General features: G+C 40.3%; 1 pseudogene; it reads left to right on the top strand.

The window, feature by feature from the left end:
• Positions 1 to 3663: 3663 nt before the first annotated feature.
• On the top strand, positions 3664 to 12055 carry LOC115685329 (disease resistance protein L6-like; annotated as a pseudogene).
• The last annotated feature ends 5471 nt before the right edge of the window (positions 12056 to 17526 follow it).

The following is a 17526-nucleotide window of genomic DNA, read 5'->3' as shown; positions in this document are numbered from 1 at the left end:
GGAAGAAGAAGACGAATTGGGAATAGAATATGTGGGATGCATGCATAAGGCTGGCTAAATGGTTGTCAATTTGCCCATTTAAAATGAATAATTGTCACGTCCATCGTCAATACAAAAATTTTTCCTTACATTTCCATCTTTGAATGGGTAGTAGATGGATGAATTCGGTTAGGCAACTATCTCTAGATACATGTATCATACATTCAATAATGAATGTATAATAAAATCTATTACACGGACATTGAAGATAATAAAAAGGGATAATTCCACCGAAAATCTTAACTATAACCACCATGACTATGAATTCTAATTTTTTTACTTCACAAAAAATTTGAAACATGTACCAGTGTCCCAAAATGTACCATCTGTCATGGTTTCATCCAAGACGACCGTTAAAAATCGTACGTGATGGCTTACGTGGACATCTATAAGCAAATGGAATTGATGTGAATCCAATGTGGCTTTAGAGAAGCCAAAACGACACCGTTTCAATTTTTTTTTTGGTCTTCTTACTATGATATTAATTTTAATTTTCTTACTGTTTTACAAGAATGGATGTTCAATTTGCTGGCAAAAATTCAGATGTCAATAGAGGCTCAAGTTTAGGCTGCTTAAGTATGAAATGGACTAAGCTTGAATTTGGTAATACTTGATTTGAGAGGTTTCTTCAAACTTTATTAAACTTTTTTACATCATGGTTATCAGGATCTCATGTTACACTTGATGATGCGAGAATTATAACCTAACCTGTGTATTTTATCCCCTCACACGTTTGTCGGGGACTCGAAACAAAATTGTATTTCTCTCTCTAAATATTGTTTTAGTAGCTTGATTACATTACTAATCACTCGCTTACGTTCACGAATGGTGATTTATTGAGGCTTGCTTAGCTCTCGGAGAATTCCCAATTAAACCTGAAACCGGTTTATTTTAATTGACCATACCCTCTGCTTTCCTGGAAAATAGAACTCATTTCCAATTAAAAAAAGAGAAAGAAAATATGGGTCCAACTCAATTAGCAGACCCCAAGGATGGTTAAATGAGGAAAAGAAGAGGAACTTGCTTGGGGAGTTGTTCGAACTTGCCTCTGTAAAGTTGCATGCACTCACTTCACCGACGAATGACCGTGAAAAAGCCAAGTCAAATGTTGATTAAAACAAGCCGAAGAAGAAAATTCATGTGTTCATATGGGTCGTCGATGAACATTGGTTTTGGGTCTTGTCTCTCTGACAAGCCTTCGCTTCTAATTAAAATTGCTAGGACAATGACATACTAACAACACCTTGGTGATATCCAATCACCGATGAGTTTCATGCACAAGATATTGCATGGATTGTGAAGTTTTTAATTTGTTTATAAGTAAAGAATTTATATACCAAAAAAACCTAGGTGAACCAAGTCATTAAACTCCATGAGACATTTCATGCCTCAACCATCCTTCTAATATATAGGTATTTTCAACGGTTCAAGAACTAATTTCTTTGTAATATCTACACATAATAATCTGAATCTAACATCTCTTATGATTAATCACCTAAGAAAGTAAACAATGCTAGCTAATATTTGGACAAAGCCAAATAATCTTGTGTCATGCTAACAAGCTATAAAGCTTCGATATGCAAAGCTGAAAAATCGAAGTCAATTGCCTTAATTAGAATTAAACAATAATATATTTTGGAAAACTGCAGTAATTATGATTCGTTTGACCATAAGTCGTCAAGATAATCAAGTGTGAAAATCTATTATTGAGATCGAAAGTTAACGAGATCTACGTCATACAATTGATCAAGCAATCATATGCAAAAGAGTATGTCAAAGACAATGTCATCCATGATGTAAATTTCAAGAGAGATTATCCTGTTCATTGACAAAGTTATTACGAGATTAACATATCGTGACGATGAATGTTGCCGTAAGAGAAAATTATTTCCTAACAAACATTATAGGTAGGATCATCAGATCATAAAATGTTCTCAACTTAATGCATGGAATATTTCCAAACAAACACACTAGATGATTCATAGTGATTACCAATCCTTTTTTGTTTTTTTCCTCTTATTTAACTCGAAGGGCCAATGTTTTTATCTATTTGTATTTGTCCACCTTCTAGATCTGATTTTGGAGAGTCCTGATTCTCTCGTTCTCAGCACACAAACTTGACTTGAACCCGCAGATGTTCACATTTCACTTCCAAATGGGCACCTGCATTTTTCTCTCCCCCTTCCATACAATGATTTTGCATTCACAACCCCATCATTCCTTCCACTATGATTCTTTCCACTCTGAATGTTGCTTTCCACACAGTGAAACGAAGAAGATTTGGACAAAGGGAGAGGAAGGTGTGAATAAATTAGGGAAAATTCCAAATAAAGGCCTGAAGTGCTTTTATTTTCTCAAATAAAGGCATGAAGTGGACATTATTTCAAATAAGAGCTTGAAGTGCCATCATTTTCTCAAATAAGCGCCTGAAGTGAACCTTATTTCAAATAAGAGCATGAAGTGGCCATGTTAGTCTCAAAAAAAGGCTTGACCTCATTGGGATCAAAAGGCATTTTCGTCTTTTAATTTATTTTGATTTTTTTTTTCAGTTTTTTTCTTTTCATAAAAAACAAAATCAAAAAAGAAAAAACAAGCGGGAGGGCCTGTGGCCACCGCCCCATCACCAGTGGTGCACCAGCAATCCCGCCGGACATAGCCGTTGCCCCAACAGAGCTGAAAGTCGAACTTACCTTTTCCTTTCACAAGTAACAATAAAAGAGGTCCTCAACCAACACTAAGGAATTTTGACTAATGTGGACCCAACGGTTGGAAACAAACAGTCCTCTAAAGAAAAGTTTGTAGTGTAATGCAACAAATTCTTATTAATCTAATCGTTCTTTTAGACCTCAATGTTCTGACCACTAGCTGGGTGGTTGCCGGAGCTTCGAGTTTAGTGGCTTGCATATTTTACTACCGAACCTACTCTTGAGATTCATTTCACTGTTTCATCTATTCTAGATAAGAAAAAAGTAATTATGATCAAGTAGGACCTCTTTGATTTGTATAAAAAGTTACATATTTCATCCTGACACTTTTAATAATATCACAATGACGAATGTTTTATTCACGATCTTGAGTTGATAAAGAAAGAAAGGGCGCGCCTCCCTTTTTTGAGCTATGGCCGGCTGAAAAGTAAAAAACTCACCCAAACGCGTTTATTTTGACTTAAAAAAAGCAAAATTCAACCTCTCCACTTTCTCGCCCAAAACTGAAGTATCTTTGTAAATATTAAAAAGGGAAGAAAGATTATATTTAAATGTACATGTCAATATCTGTATAACATGAAAGTTTCAAGTCCCAAGATTGGAAAAAAAAAATCAAAGTGTGCATTGCAAAAAAATAAAAGTCAATCTGGAGATGCCATTCATTGTCCAACCGAATTACTTATGCTGATTCTAGCTCTTGTAATTCTTTTTGGCCAAGTCACAATGAAAAGCATGAAGGAAAAACTGAACCATTTACTATTTACTTATAGGTAGAAAAAGGAAATTTACGTTTAAACTTGAGACGAATCTAGCCAATGTTCCTTTAATCCCCCGTTAAAATTAGCAATATTTTGCTAAATATCTCTCGAAATTTCAAATTTGCCCTTTCCCGTTTTCTTTTTCTACTGGTTGTGGGAATTTTCCCTTTTTTAATATTCTGCTAAATCTGTTGTTGGCTATAATTTTTTCCCCCAGGAGGACTTTTGCCCTTGCCCTCTATTGTTGACTCCTCTCTGTTTCTGTCCGCCTCCTTCTCTTCACCTTGAGAAGATACAGTCGATCTTCCTTCACTGAACCCTCCCAATTAGCTCTCTTTACAGAACGCTCCTCCTCTGTGGCTGAATACAGCTGAGAGGATCGGCCCACAGATGGGATCCAATGGAGGTCAGGCTCTAATCACCATCCTCGCTTTAGCTGTAGCAAGAGTGTAAGTGCTCTAATCCCACTTCTTTTCGATCTCTTGTTGACAGATAATGCACAATATAATAAAACTTTGCTCCTGTACATGTTCGATACAATTAAGCCTGCTTGTTCAATTCACATTCCTTATTTTTTTTGTCTTGATCAGGTTACAAGTCTGTAATTTTTCTCTCACGGACTCGAGGAGAAGTAAGGACTCAGTGTCAACCTCGAGAACGGACGATGGGTTTGGAGAAGAGGAGGAGGCGTTAAGGAGGGACTTCGAGTCCACCTTGAAAAACGACAATGTATCTCACGAAGAGTACGATGTGGTTTTGAGTTTCCGGGGATCTGATACTCGCAATGAATTCGCCAATTGCCTCTACCATCGCTTGAGAGATGCTGGAATCCGCGTTTTCTTGGATGACGAAGAACTCCGATTTGGTAAAGAAATTGGTGGAGAGCTTTTGAAAGTGCATGACAAGTCTCAAATCTACATAGTTGTCTTTTCTAAGGGTTACGCTAACAGTTCATGGTGTCTCCGTGAAGTTGCGCACATGATAAAATGCACCTCAACATCAAATGGGAAGAAAGAGATACTTCCCATCTTTTACGACGTGGACCGTGATGATGTTAAGCTCAAAACCAAGTTGTATAGAGAAGCCATTCCAAAGCACAAGAAGAAGTTTGGCTCCGATGAATTGAAGCGGTGGGAAAATGCCCTTGTTGAGGTTGCACGTATAAAGGGATGGGATCTTAAAGGCAAAGGGTAAATTTCCTCAACTTTTTATGGTTAATACGCACAATATTTACATTTCATTGAATGAAAGTTTGTCCCTCGAAATTCTCAAACATAAAGGCATTTGGACATTTTTATTTAAGATTTGCAGTAGAAGTTAATGAAAGCTAGACCAAAACAACCGCAAGCCCCCAAGATAGAAAATAGAAAATGGCTACCTTTTTTAAAGCACAACGATCGGGTCAAACCCAACCCAGATAAGGCATTTTTCCAATTCATGTCGGGTTAAGCCAATATGACCCGACAGTTAAAATCAACTTTTTAATTAATCATATTCTTCACTTAATCAACTATTTTACTTAACCGTATCACCATAATAAGTATGGTGGAAATCAAGCGATTTTCAGTATTTTTCACCTCCCATCGTAATCACAAATTTTTTACAATAACAAACTTGTGTGAAATTGTTGAATTGATAGGAGTATTGTGATTTTAAAATTATACCAAGACATGATTAGAATTTTTTCTAAAAAGAGCGCATAATTAACATTAAAAAAAGTGCACATGGCATGCATGTATGCAAAAAAGGGATTTTTAAATGATCTTACAAATTCGACCAAAAACAAAACGATCTTACAAAATTTTCCAATTATGAAATATTTAAATAAATAATTTAACGAAAAGAAATTATTGATATAGCATGAAGGAATTGAACACAAAAGGTAATGTGGTGTGCGTGAAAACTTTTCTCAAACCCGCCATAAACTGTGTCAAACCCAACCTGCATCCAAAAATTTTCAGTTCAACTTATTATAATGCTTAATTTCCATTTGTTTGAGTAGTTGCAATAGCTATGTATCTACATGTTCCCTAGAGTCCTGTAATTTATCATGTCTTTGATTGAAAAGAAATTTTCATGCTTTACTACAGCCAAGGAGAACAAATTGAATCGATTGTTGAAGAGGTTTCCCATAAGCTTAATACAAGACACATGATTGTGACTGAACATTTGGTTGAAGATACTGCTCAGATGGAAGCCATAATGAAATTGTTGGATGTCGGCTCTAGTGGTGTACGTTTTGTCGGTATCCATGGCATGGGTGGTGTTGGAAAAACAACTCTTGCCAAAGTCATGTTCAACAAATTATCTTCTCACTTTGAACGCTGTAGTTTTCTTGAAGACATTCGAGCATCATCGCAACCTCATGGTGGCCTTATAGAATTGCAGAAAAAGCTCTTATCAGATTTGGCTGGTCATGGGATTGCTAACCAAATTAAAGATGTTGATGGTGGGATCACAATGATAAAAAAATCATTGAGTATTAAAAAAGTACTCATTGTTCTTGATGATCTAGACAAGAAAGAGCAACTCAAAAAACTAGCCGGAAAATCTGATTGGTTTTGTTCTGGTAGCAGAATCATTATCACAACCAGGGACGAAAGCATCCTAATGACTCAAGTGAGCTCATCTAGTAAAAAGGTCCTGAACCAACCCCAAGGAGTTTTGCGTTATGAAATTCAAATAATGAGATTTGATTTAGCGCTTCATCTATTTTATAAGCATGCATTTAGAAGTGACTCTGGTGTAGAAGAATATGATGCACTTTCAAGAGAAATTGTTTGTACAGTGGGCATGCTTCCTTTGGCTGTTGCGGTTATAGGATCCAATCTTTTTGATTGGGGCAAAGATTTGGGGCATTCGGATAAAATAGAAGTATGGGATGAGACGCTGAAGAAGTTAAAGGAAGGTCCTTTTAAGGATGTTCAAGATACATTAATGATAAGTTATGAACGATTAGAAAATAAGCACCAAGAAGTATTTCTCGATATAGCGTGCTTTTTCATCAATGCCGACAGAACATATCCGGTTATCATGTGGAAAGATTGTGGATACTTTCCTAGCATTGCAATGAGGGTTCTCTCTCATAGGTCCTTGATCAAAATTAGAGATGATAATAGGTTTTGGATGCATGACCAAGTTCGAGACTTTGGAAGATACATTGTTCTTCAAGAATATCCTCGCAAGTTTTGTAGGGTGTGGATTTGTGAGAAAGCCCTAAACCTACTAGGGAGAAAAGAGGTAAACGGGAACTGCATCTATTATTTAAAGTACAGCAATTTGGTTGAAATCTGCACCCAATAGATAGCTTTGTTTAACGTCGCTTTTGTCTTGCGGTGGTTACATCTCTCTGTCAAACCTTCCGGTCGAAGGTCTCAAAGTTTGAAGAGAGAGCCCAAGGAGAATGCCTGACAGTTGGCTTTATTTTCTTGGTTCTAGTCTATATAAAGTAGCTCTTTTGAAATTTTGAATAAATAAAGAGCAATTTGCGTGTGATCCAGATTATTTTCAATCCCGATTTTTAGAATAAACTAAGAAGCTTTTGAATTAATATGCAAATTATATTTCTCGAACAGTAGAAACCGACAATTTGATACCTCCAGACTTGGAAATTAGTTTATGTAGAAGAGAAGGAAACAGCTACTTGTAAGGCAAAAACGTGTGCCATAGTTCTGGGAAGCGTTTGTGGCGAGCTCCACCATAGGATAAATTGTTTGACAATGCTTTTGCGTCCTCTCGATTGTAGTTCTGTAAACCGTACGTTGCATGTTCAATTGAGTCTTTGATATGCAGAGAAATGAAGATGTTGAAGCACTAAGCCTGACTTCCAATGGCTATAGCCGCAACATTGCATCTGAAGAATTAGCTGCTCTGCCAAATCTAAGGTTCCTTCGAGTGAAAGGCATTGATTTTTTCGGCAACTTCAAGAATCTTCTTTCGGAGCTAAGATGGTTTTCTTGGGAAATTACGAATAAGGAATTTTATGCGGAGAGTTTTCATTTTGCTAGTTTGGTCATGCTAGACCTTTCAAGGAGTGATATCGAAGATGACTGGGGTGGGTGGAATCAAATCCAGGTACAATATGCCTTACTCTATTCACCTTCTTTTTATTCATACAGATCACTCAATGTACAGTACACATAGGTGGCCAGCTTCCCTGATCTAAAATATTTTGTGCTAGTCTAATATCTATAATGGACTCCAACTAGCTAAACACATTTGTAAAGAAAGGAGAGGAAGCTATAGAATCACATGGCATCAGCATATAATCCCAGTAAATGATCTTACGAGCGGAATATCATTGTTGTTCTCTATTTCATCCATTCACTGTTTACTGCTTTAGTAATCGAGCCACAGGTAAATATGATATGCTTAAAATCCGTACTAGCAAGAATCGTTAGCTGTGCTCACCAGTCCATAGTATTATCCAAGCATCCATCATTGCCTCAGTTTGAGGAATTCAAAATTTACCTACTTTGGAGTTTGGACTTTGGATGCTTTCATGGCTTGTTGTAGTCACTTTTCTAATAGATAATTGTTGAAATATTGTTCCACGTTGCTTGATAATGGATCTTGCATACTTTTTATATGCGTGCAGTTTCTCTCCACTTATCAATTTAAGCTTTTGGCTTAGACTTTCTAACACGGTATCAGAACCAATGCTATCCCTTTTGTGTATGTGCGTCCACCCCCACATGCCATGGTTAAATTCCACGGGTTTCTGCTAGACCCTTTTTAAGAAGGGAAGAGCAGAGTTTGGTGTTCCTATGATACAACCTTGTCACGTTCATCTCTTTTTCGATGACACTTTTATGACTTGATCACAAAGAAATATTGTAACATTGTAAATCTCTTTAATGACACTTTACAAATTTCTTTTTTGTAACTTAGTTACGACGCTACATCATGACGATGCACGAGTGAGGGACATATGGAAGTGCCCCATTCTCATATGGTTGATAAGACTCGAAATAAAGTTCCATGTGTAATGTTTTTAAACCTTGGGAAGATTTAAACTTCAACGGCAATTTGCAAGCAGATTTCTATAAATTAATTGCTGAAATGGAAACTTGTTTGTGCATTGTAAATTTGAATGATAGATGGTAAATTTGAAATATCATTGATAAGAAAAAACTGATTGGCAACTTTTTAGTTTGATAAATTATCCACAAACTAACAATGTTACCATCATCAAACCTCATACAAAAGCGACCTAGACTACGAACTGTCGTTGTTTTTCAGTTGGTATACTATGGAATTGCTTACTTACTTTACTAGTAGTATTGGTTAACAATTTTAACTTATTAACAAAAAAATCATTCATTTACTAGAAAATTGTAGTAGATAGTTAGATTAATTTTGATTTGACAAGTACTAATGCTTGTGAGTAAGTAAAAGACTAACGAATTATGGATTTATAAGGCTTGCCCTAGTAGATTATAAACATACTTTCATTTTTTACAAATGAGCAAATTTTGCCATTTGTAGAGTATGAATTAATTGATTATACTTTACTAGTAGTATCGGTTACCAATGATAGTTTACAAACAAACAAATTGTCTTATCACTATAAATCTCTAGTAGCTAATGAATTTCACTACTAACTTACTATTTCGCCACTAAGATTTAGTTATGAGCAGTAAATTATTAAAAAAATGACTCAATAATCTTCAATTACATTGACGGTACATGTTTTCCATGAATGGAAGATTATTCCGTTTTCCCCGAAGGAAGTGTTAGAAGGGACCTAGTTGCACCATTTGCAAGTAAACGAGGGTGTATATTGAATTATAAAAACGAGAATAATTACTTACATAAAAAATCTAGGATGATTGATATGTTTCATTCTTTTTAATTTCACATTTTCTTTTTCTGCAGATGACAGAAAAGTTAAAAGTTTTGAATTTAACGGATTGCACAAAGCTGAGGAGGACACCCGACTTCTCTAATTTCACATCTTTGGAGACATTAATACTTGCTCGGTGTTCCAACTTAATCACAATTCACCCCTCCATTTCTGAGCTTCAACTCCTAGAGACTTTGAATATCAAAGGTTGTAGTTCTCTTGGGGAGTTGCCTGAAGAAGTTGGTTCTCTACAATCTTTGAAGCATATCATCATGCCCCAAAATTTTCAACCCTTGAAGCTTCCAGAGATATTTGGCAATTTGAAATCTCTGCTGAGTTTTAGATTAAACGAGCACCCTAAAATCCCCCAACTTCCAAACTCAATTGGAGGGGCAGAGAATCTTACCAGCATAAGCTTGCGCGGGTGCGTGGGGATAAAGGAACTTCCAAGCTCAATAGGGGAGTTAAAAATGTTGGCAGAGTTGGATGTATCAACGTCAGGCATAATTAAATTACCCGATTCTATTGGAAACTTAAAGAAACTAAGGGTGTTGAGGTTATGAAGATCGAAGATAAAGGAGTTTCCTCATACTATTGGAGGACTGGAGATGCTTGAAGGCTTATATGCCCACAAATCCTATGATCTGACAGATAAAAACTTTGAGGAAATTGGGAAGCTACTCCATTTGAAGACATTGGACTTAGCATTTACTAGTGTTTCTAGATTTCCTCTAGAGATAAGTCGTCTCCATCTCCAAAAACTTCAAGTGGGTTCGATTGAGCTTCAACATGTGCCAGCTCTTCCATCAAGTTTGAAATTCCTTGCGGTTCAAGCTATGGACTTCTCTCTTGTCCCTCACCCCTCAAGCATCACAGATTTAGAACATCTGGAATTATATAGATTCAGCAATTTGAGAATTAGATATCACTCTACTAGGCAGGACTATGACTCAAAACTTGAAGTAGCTTTGATGAGGGAGCAACCGTCCTGTCTGCTTCCATCTCATTTGTTGACTCTGAAACTCAGGAATATTAGTCCACTACCACATTTTTCCAACTTATTAAATTTGATGGTTCTGCATGTAATTGAATGTCCAATATCACACCTACCTGTCACTCTAGGGCTAACACGTTTGAGGGAACTGAACATAAGTAGATGTGAATCCCTTGAAGAAATACCTGGTCTATCATTCTTGAGGAGTTTAGAGCGCTTGGAACTTAAGGGCTTGAATATGTTAGTTGAGATTCAAGGTCTGGCAGAACTGGAGTCTTTGCAGTACCTCATTCTTTCCGGTTGTGATTTAATAGGAAAGTTACCCAACTTATCCAAGTTGGGAAAGCTTCAACATCTGGAGCTAGAAGCTTGTCCAAATTTAAGAGCCATTGAGGGCATGGAGGGCTTAGAAAGCTGGGTGTTGGATAGTCATGGCCGCACAATCCTTGAAAGAATGTTGAATATCTCAAGATCGACTTGGCTTTCCCACAAATTACCTATGTACGATGTGTTCATGAGTTTTAAGGGACCAGAAACTCATTATAGCATTGTCAATTATCTTCACTATTATATGTTATGTGATCAAGTTTCTGTTTATAGTGATGACGATGACTTGAGGTCGAATGAAGGGATTGGGGAAGAGATTCTACAAGCACTCACAAATTCCAATATCTACATACCTGTTTTCTCTAGAAACTACGCTTCCAGTCATTGGTGTCTACGCGAACTTGCCCACATGGTAAAATGCACATCTGAATCAAAGGGGAAAAGAAGTATTCTCCCCATTTTCTATGATGTGGAGATTGATGATGTTAAGCTCGAAACTGATTTATACAAAAGCGACCTAGACAAGCATTGGATGAACTTCGACCACAACGAAGTGAAGTCATGGAAAGAGGCCCTAATTGAGGTCGCAGCAATGAGGGGTTTCATCTGGAAAAATAACAGGTAATTCTGTATTTCGCCACTAAATCATGAGCTGGAAGTTCATTTGAACTTCGACCACAACTAAGCGAAGTCATTCAATTGAACTTTCCCAACACAGTGAGTTTCAAAGTTACTGCAGTGTGACCCTTTCGAATACAAATACTTGTCCACTCAAGCAAATTTAATCATCTAGAATAAGAAGTAGATGCTTCTAGTTTCTAATATGAAGACGAACTCCGTGGTTGAATAGAACATAATTGCATATTGGTACACGCGCACATATATTTTTTCTTTTGTTTTGATTTCCAAGTTAAAGATCTTTAGGTTACAGTAATTTGAGAAATCAAATCAACAATTAGATGGTCATTTTAATATTTTTTAAATTTTTGTTTGTCCAACTAAAATGAACTGTCCTTCAATTGTGCATTGCTGCAGCTACGAAGAAGTACTTCAAATAATTATTACAGAGGTTTTTAGAGCAAGGAAATTGTTAGATGTTGACTCGTGAAGCCTTCTTTTGGTCAGTTGTCAAAGATCTTCAGGTTACAATGGTTTGAGAAATCAAATCAACAATAAGATCGTCATTTTGATATCCTTTAAATTTTTGTCTGTCCAACTAAAATGAACTGTTCTTCAATTGTACATTGCTGCAGCTATGAAGAAGTACTTCAATTAACTGTTGCAGAGGTTTTTAGAGCAAGTAAATTGTTAGACGTTGACTCCTGAAGCGTTCTTTTGGTTCTTCATCAAAGAAAAGGTGAATGAATTTGCTATCAATGTAATGAAATTTTCCCCAACTGCATTCTATTTCTATTGTTTAGAGGATCTAAATATTTCATTAATGAAATTGGTTTACGATGCTAATGCTTAGGTGCATTATTCACATGGTTAGCATATCTGTATGTACGAGTATATCAGTGAGCTTCCATGCTTTTTTAGAGGGTTAAATAAGCTCAAACATCAGTGTTTACAAGGGTGCTATGCAACAAAAGAAAAGGAGCTTTCATAAATAGTTGGGAAAATTTGAATCGCCGGTGGAATTGGATTGGCAACCGTTAAAGATAGTTGATCTACCTAATTTAGTCGTAAATCTAGAAAGAATTGAAACTAACTAGGATGGACTGTTATCCATAAGAATGTTACTTGATGCTAATGGACTGCTAGTGTGACATTCCGAATTTTGACCTATTTTTGGGATTTATAAAATGTGCATTTCGTCAGTGTGCTTATAACAAAATCTCACCCAGAACTGATCACTTTTGGGTTATTTCTTTTTAAATTAGAGATTTAGCTAGAATCGCACTCGATCGAATTTGGCCATTATTTAGAGCTCAAATTTTGGTGTTGAATTTTTCGGAGTTTCGGGACGAATTTAATTGGACGGTATCGATATTATTGTGGCCAGCCTCGATATTGCTCGGGATATGTGAAAAGTGAAATTTTGACCGGGTGCGAATTTGGACTAGTAGACCTCCATCGTAGTGTGTTTTATTTGAATATTTTTTGGCCCTTTTTCGCATTAATTAATTAGGATTTTCGTGGACCGTTAGATCGATTTTGGGTTCGAATCGTGACCGTTGGATCGCGATCGAGTACGTTGACTTTTTCTCTCTCTCTTTCTCCGGTCACCTCCCTACTGCGTACATTTGCCCCATGCATGCAGATGTCCCCTCCTCCCTTTTCTTCGGCTCACGTCTTCTCTCTCTCTCTCTCTCCTCCTTCTCCTTCTTTTTCTTTTTCTTTCTTTCTTCTTTTCTCTTCTTTTTCTTCCTCTTCTTCCTTCATCCCCGCGCAGCTGCTCCTGCTCCCCTCTGCTGACCGCCGCTCGCCAATGCCCGATCGTCGCCGGCTGTCCGCCTTACGCCGCCGCCGCAACCCCCTCTCTTTTCCCTTCCCCTATTTTCTTCGCCCCGACTCCTCCCCTGTTCTGCCACGCCCGCGATCGCCCCACGCCGCCGTTCCGGCCGCCATCACCCCCACCGGCTCGCCACTACCATCCCAGCTCCCCCCCCCAAGCCTCTGTCGCCCCTGCTGCTCTGGCGACGACGCATCTGCCTTCCCCTATTCTGGCCGAGCCTCCGCCACCACAGCTCACCAGCTGCGCGCTCGCCTGGCTCGCCGTCGTCCCTCCTCTTCCTTTTCTTCCCCTGTTCGTGTGGCCTTTGGTCGCGTCGAAGCCGAGGCCAACCATATCCGCTGCTCACCGCCGTCAGCCATCGTCGCTCGTCCCGTCACCGCTCTAGCTCAAAGACGCCGACGAGCTGCTTCTCGCCACCGGTCGTCGTGGCCGCTTCCGCCTCCCTCCTCAGAGTACGTGCCTCTTGCCCGACGCCCGTCTGACCGCCGTGCGCCGCCGCGCGCCGCTTGTCCTAGCTCGGAGCCGCCGTCCGTGCTTCTGACCTCCCTTGGTCCGACTGTTTCCCCCTCCCCTGTTCCGGCTAGCTACCCCCCTCCTCTGTTCATTCCCGTTGCCACTGAAGCTACTGCTGTTTCGACGAGGCCCCTACTCGACCCTACTGTCGCCGAGCCGCTGCCGCCTCAGTCGGGACCTCCCCTTTGCTGCCCTGTTGCCTGGCTATGGTCGAGAGTCTCGCCGGGTCGCCGTTGCCACTGCTGTCCCGGTAATTTCCCTCACTACCCAGCCCCATTTTCTTGCTCAAGTCGAGGTAAGCAACACCCTAAGCCTTGCCTAGGACTTTGGGTATCAATAAACTTGTTTAGGGGTCGTTTGGAGTGGAAATGGTGGCTGTTATGAACTATTTGGTGCGGATTGGGTGGCTGATTTGGTGCGGTTTAGTGAAGCAAATGGTGGTGAGTTCGGGATGGGTGATTGGGTTGGAACGTAGGCTGAATCGAAGTGGTTTATTGCTGATTTTAGGGCTGGTTTGGGGGTCGTATAATGCTGAAAATTTATGTCAAGTTTATTAATTATTCGTGTGTGATTTAATGTCCAACTTGGCGATTGTTCGTGTTGTTTATATGTGGCTGAATTAGAGATTGATTTGGGGCCATTGTTGGGCGAGTCGTTAGCTGGTTTTAAGGCCGAGTTATGGGTTGTCATGAGCCGGGACACTAGCTAGCCTGGTGGACTAATATTGGACAAGTTTTGGAGTAAAAAGTGGGCCTTATTGTATCGGAATGGCGAGTTAGGTGTGGCTGGTGGTTATTTGAATTACGGGCCAATTTAATGCTTGATATTGTGTGCTCACGTGATGATTTGATGACAAGTAATGGCTGACCTTGATTGACCGTTTGTGAGTGTGCGAGTGTGACTTTAATTGGTGGAATTGTGGCCTCTTTGGCGTAAGTATAGCGAATTGTGTTGTAGTTGTTTGGAAATGGTTGCGTGATATTTGATTATGTGAAAGATGTGAAATTGATTGAATTAAGTGGCGTGTGTGTTTGCTTGAAAAGCCCGGATTGATCGGAGGGCTGCTAACCTGAGGCGTGGTTATACGGATGTGGCGAGAAAGGCAAGAAATGACCTGAGGCGTATTTACGCGGGTCATTGGAGGATGCTGAGCCTAAGGCGTGTTTATGCGGGCTGTGGAAGGAAAGTTGGACCTGAGGCGTGTTTACGCGGGTCATTGGAAAGAAAGTTGGGCCTGAGGTGTGTTTATGCAGGCAGTGAGAATGAGCCTGAGGCGTGTTTACGCGGGCAGTGAGAATGGGCCTGAGGCGTGTTGACGCAGGCTGTGGGAAAGGACCCGAGACGTGTTTACGCGGGTCGTGGATAGTAGGATGGACATACATGTGGAATGTGCTTGATTGAATTGGGTGAACGCACGTGTGTATGGTGTTCGAGTGATTATGATGTGTTCTTGGAATATTATTGCTTATAGTGATTTGACTAATATGCAGAGTTGGCGCATGATTAGAAGCGAGGTAAGTATGTTTATGTGATTTCTAGTACGTCGATGGTTAGATTGCATGTTGAGACTTGTCTGGGTATGCATTGGTCTAGGTACGGTTTAGGGGCCTACTTATTGAGATTTATCTCATCCCTCGTTGTTAAACATTTTCAGGTTTAGAGTGACGGATAGTCGTCCTGTGCGGTTCAGAGACCAGGAATGACCTTGGGCATTTGATGTTTTGTTCCATCTTTAGATGGCCCTCTTTTGTATAGTGAAGTAGGCTACCTAACCACCGCCCCATTTTTATGATCGTGGTTTATTCGTTAGTAGCCTGGGTTGTTATGGCGTAAATGAAATTATTGTTTTGTGCTATCCCTATATCATTATCTTTTGTCTGGTTTGTTTTATTTTCGCTTCAGCTTGCGTTTATTTTTGCGTGTTTCGTTTGGGTCGGCGATGCGTCCTAGGACGTCGCGTTCAATACGACCATGGAAGGGGTGTCGCGAGTCCGTTGGGGTTCGGGACGTGACAGCTAGAAATGATTGAGGGGTCAGATGCTAGTGTCACGGACCGTGATTCTCTCGTACCCTTGTTAGTGATGCTCGGGATTATCGGATGAAGAGTAAGGACACGGAAGGGATGAAGTACAACTGGGTTGTGGGAGTGGCATCAGGACGGTTGGTGCTAGGAGTTCTAGGATGGAACGAATATTCCGTAGGAGCTCTGAAGGTGGGTTTGGCCTCCCGTGCACAAACTGGTCGGGAGCTGATGCCGCTCACCTGATGAGGCCATGGCAAGCCGAAACCAGTTGTCGTACCGAAAGTATTCTGTGTGTTTCGCTCAATGGACTAGACGCCCGAGCCAAGCTGGGCGTGGTATGACTCGATACGAAGAAGACATTCGCCGTGTTGCTCTTGGGAACAGCTAGTGAACGATGGCTGGCCTGGTGCGTTCGGCGCGCCAGGCGCTGCACGGGCTATTCCGCGGCCAAGGAACCGTCGGCTCGTGATAAGTGGTATTAGAGCTGGATCCCTCCAGTAAGTGAGTGAGTCGCAGAAAACCTGTGGACTACCCGGTCCTACGTGGGCGGAGAGTGAATCGCCGGAGCAAAAGCTTGGACAAAGTGCGGCTCTCGACTTGCTCCTAGGATGAACAAGGGCACGGGAAAAGAACTAATTCCTCACTGAATAGGGAAAACGTTCCTGGATCGATTTGGCGAGTCTGAAAATGGGTCTACTATCACGTTATCAACAAGGGGAAAAACCTCCATTGGTCTATCGAGATTATGAGAATTCCGAAGTAAGCGAAGAAATGTTGAACGGCTCTGATCAAGAAAGCCACTAGTGGAGAGAAGTTGTTTTGTCGGGCGAGCGTCCACCACTCATGTAAGTCCCTACAGCGGCATTGATGGTGACACCACTCGTGTAAGTCCCCACAGCGGCATTGATGGTGAGAATTGATGCACGGAAGCGACAGAACAGCTCGCAACGAGGGCGTTGCGGAATTGAGTGGGGGAAAATGTCACGGACCGTGATTCTCTTGTACTCTTGTACCCTTGTTAGTGATGCTCGGGGTTATTGGGTGAAGAGTAAGGACGCAGAAGGGATGAAGTACAACTGGGTCGTAGGAGTGGCATCAGGACGGTTGGTGCTAGGAGTTCTAGAATGGAACGAATATTCCGTAGGAGCTCTGAAGGTGGGTTTTGTAACAGCCCGAATTTCAATGTAATTCCGGGATCAATAAAATTGATATTATTTCGCATTTCATTTTAGTGAGTCTCGCCCAGAGCTGATCACTCTCGGGATACTAACCAATAGGGTATGGCTAACTAGGAAGTGGTACATGGACCAGGGACTGGATCGTGAATTGGACACCGATCACGAGAAATTATAAGGGAATATATTAGACCGATATAGGCCGATCCAAGGTAAAGTGACGGATATGGTATGGCCAAGGCCAACGATGTACAATCGGATCGCAGGTGATTCTGCACGACCGAAAGTGCACGTGGCCAACCAGTCCTGAACTGAAACCGAACGATCGTGACCTCTGGGACTAGTGATAATTTCTCATTCTCTCAATGATCAGGACCGTCATGACTTAAATAACCCTAGGTCGATACGCGTATGCTCTAAACAGCCGCCCGTTAGTGAGAGACCCTGAAATTGAAAATCAAGCGAGTTATGATCACGAAATTGGGTCCGGATTTTGATGTCGATTTTCGATGGCTTAAGAGACTATTTTTGGGAATCTGACGTCATATTATGCAGGCCACGCATATTTTGAGTTAGTATGGTTGAAAATTGGAATTTCGGTCCGAGGGTGAAAAATTACGATTTTGCCTCTCGGGACACCGACTTGGATTTTGAGACCGTATGAGGTTATTTTTCAAAACCGATGTCAT

This window comes from Syzygium oleosum, unplaced genomic scaffold (genome assembly GCF_021117445.2).
Source record: "Syzygium oleosum isolate NSW1041296 unplaced genomic scaffold, Sole_v2.1 Sole_v2.04, whole genome shotgun sequence".
Classification (NCBI taxonomy): domain Eukaryota; kingdom Viridiplantae; phylum Streptophyta; class Magnoliopsida; order Myrtales; family Myrtaceae; genus Syzygium; species Syzygium oleosum.
This window is presented reverse-complemented; position numbering and strand designations above follow the sequence as displayed.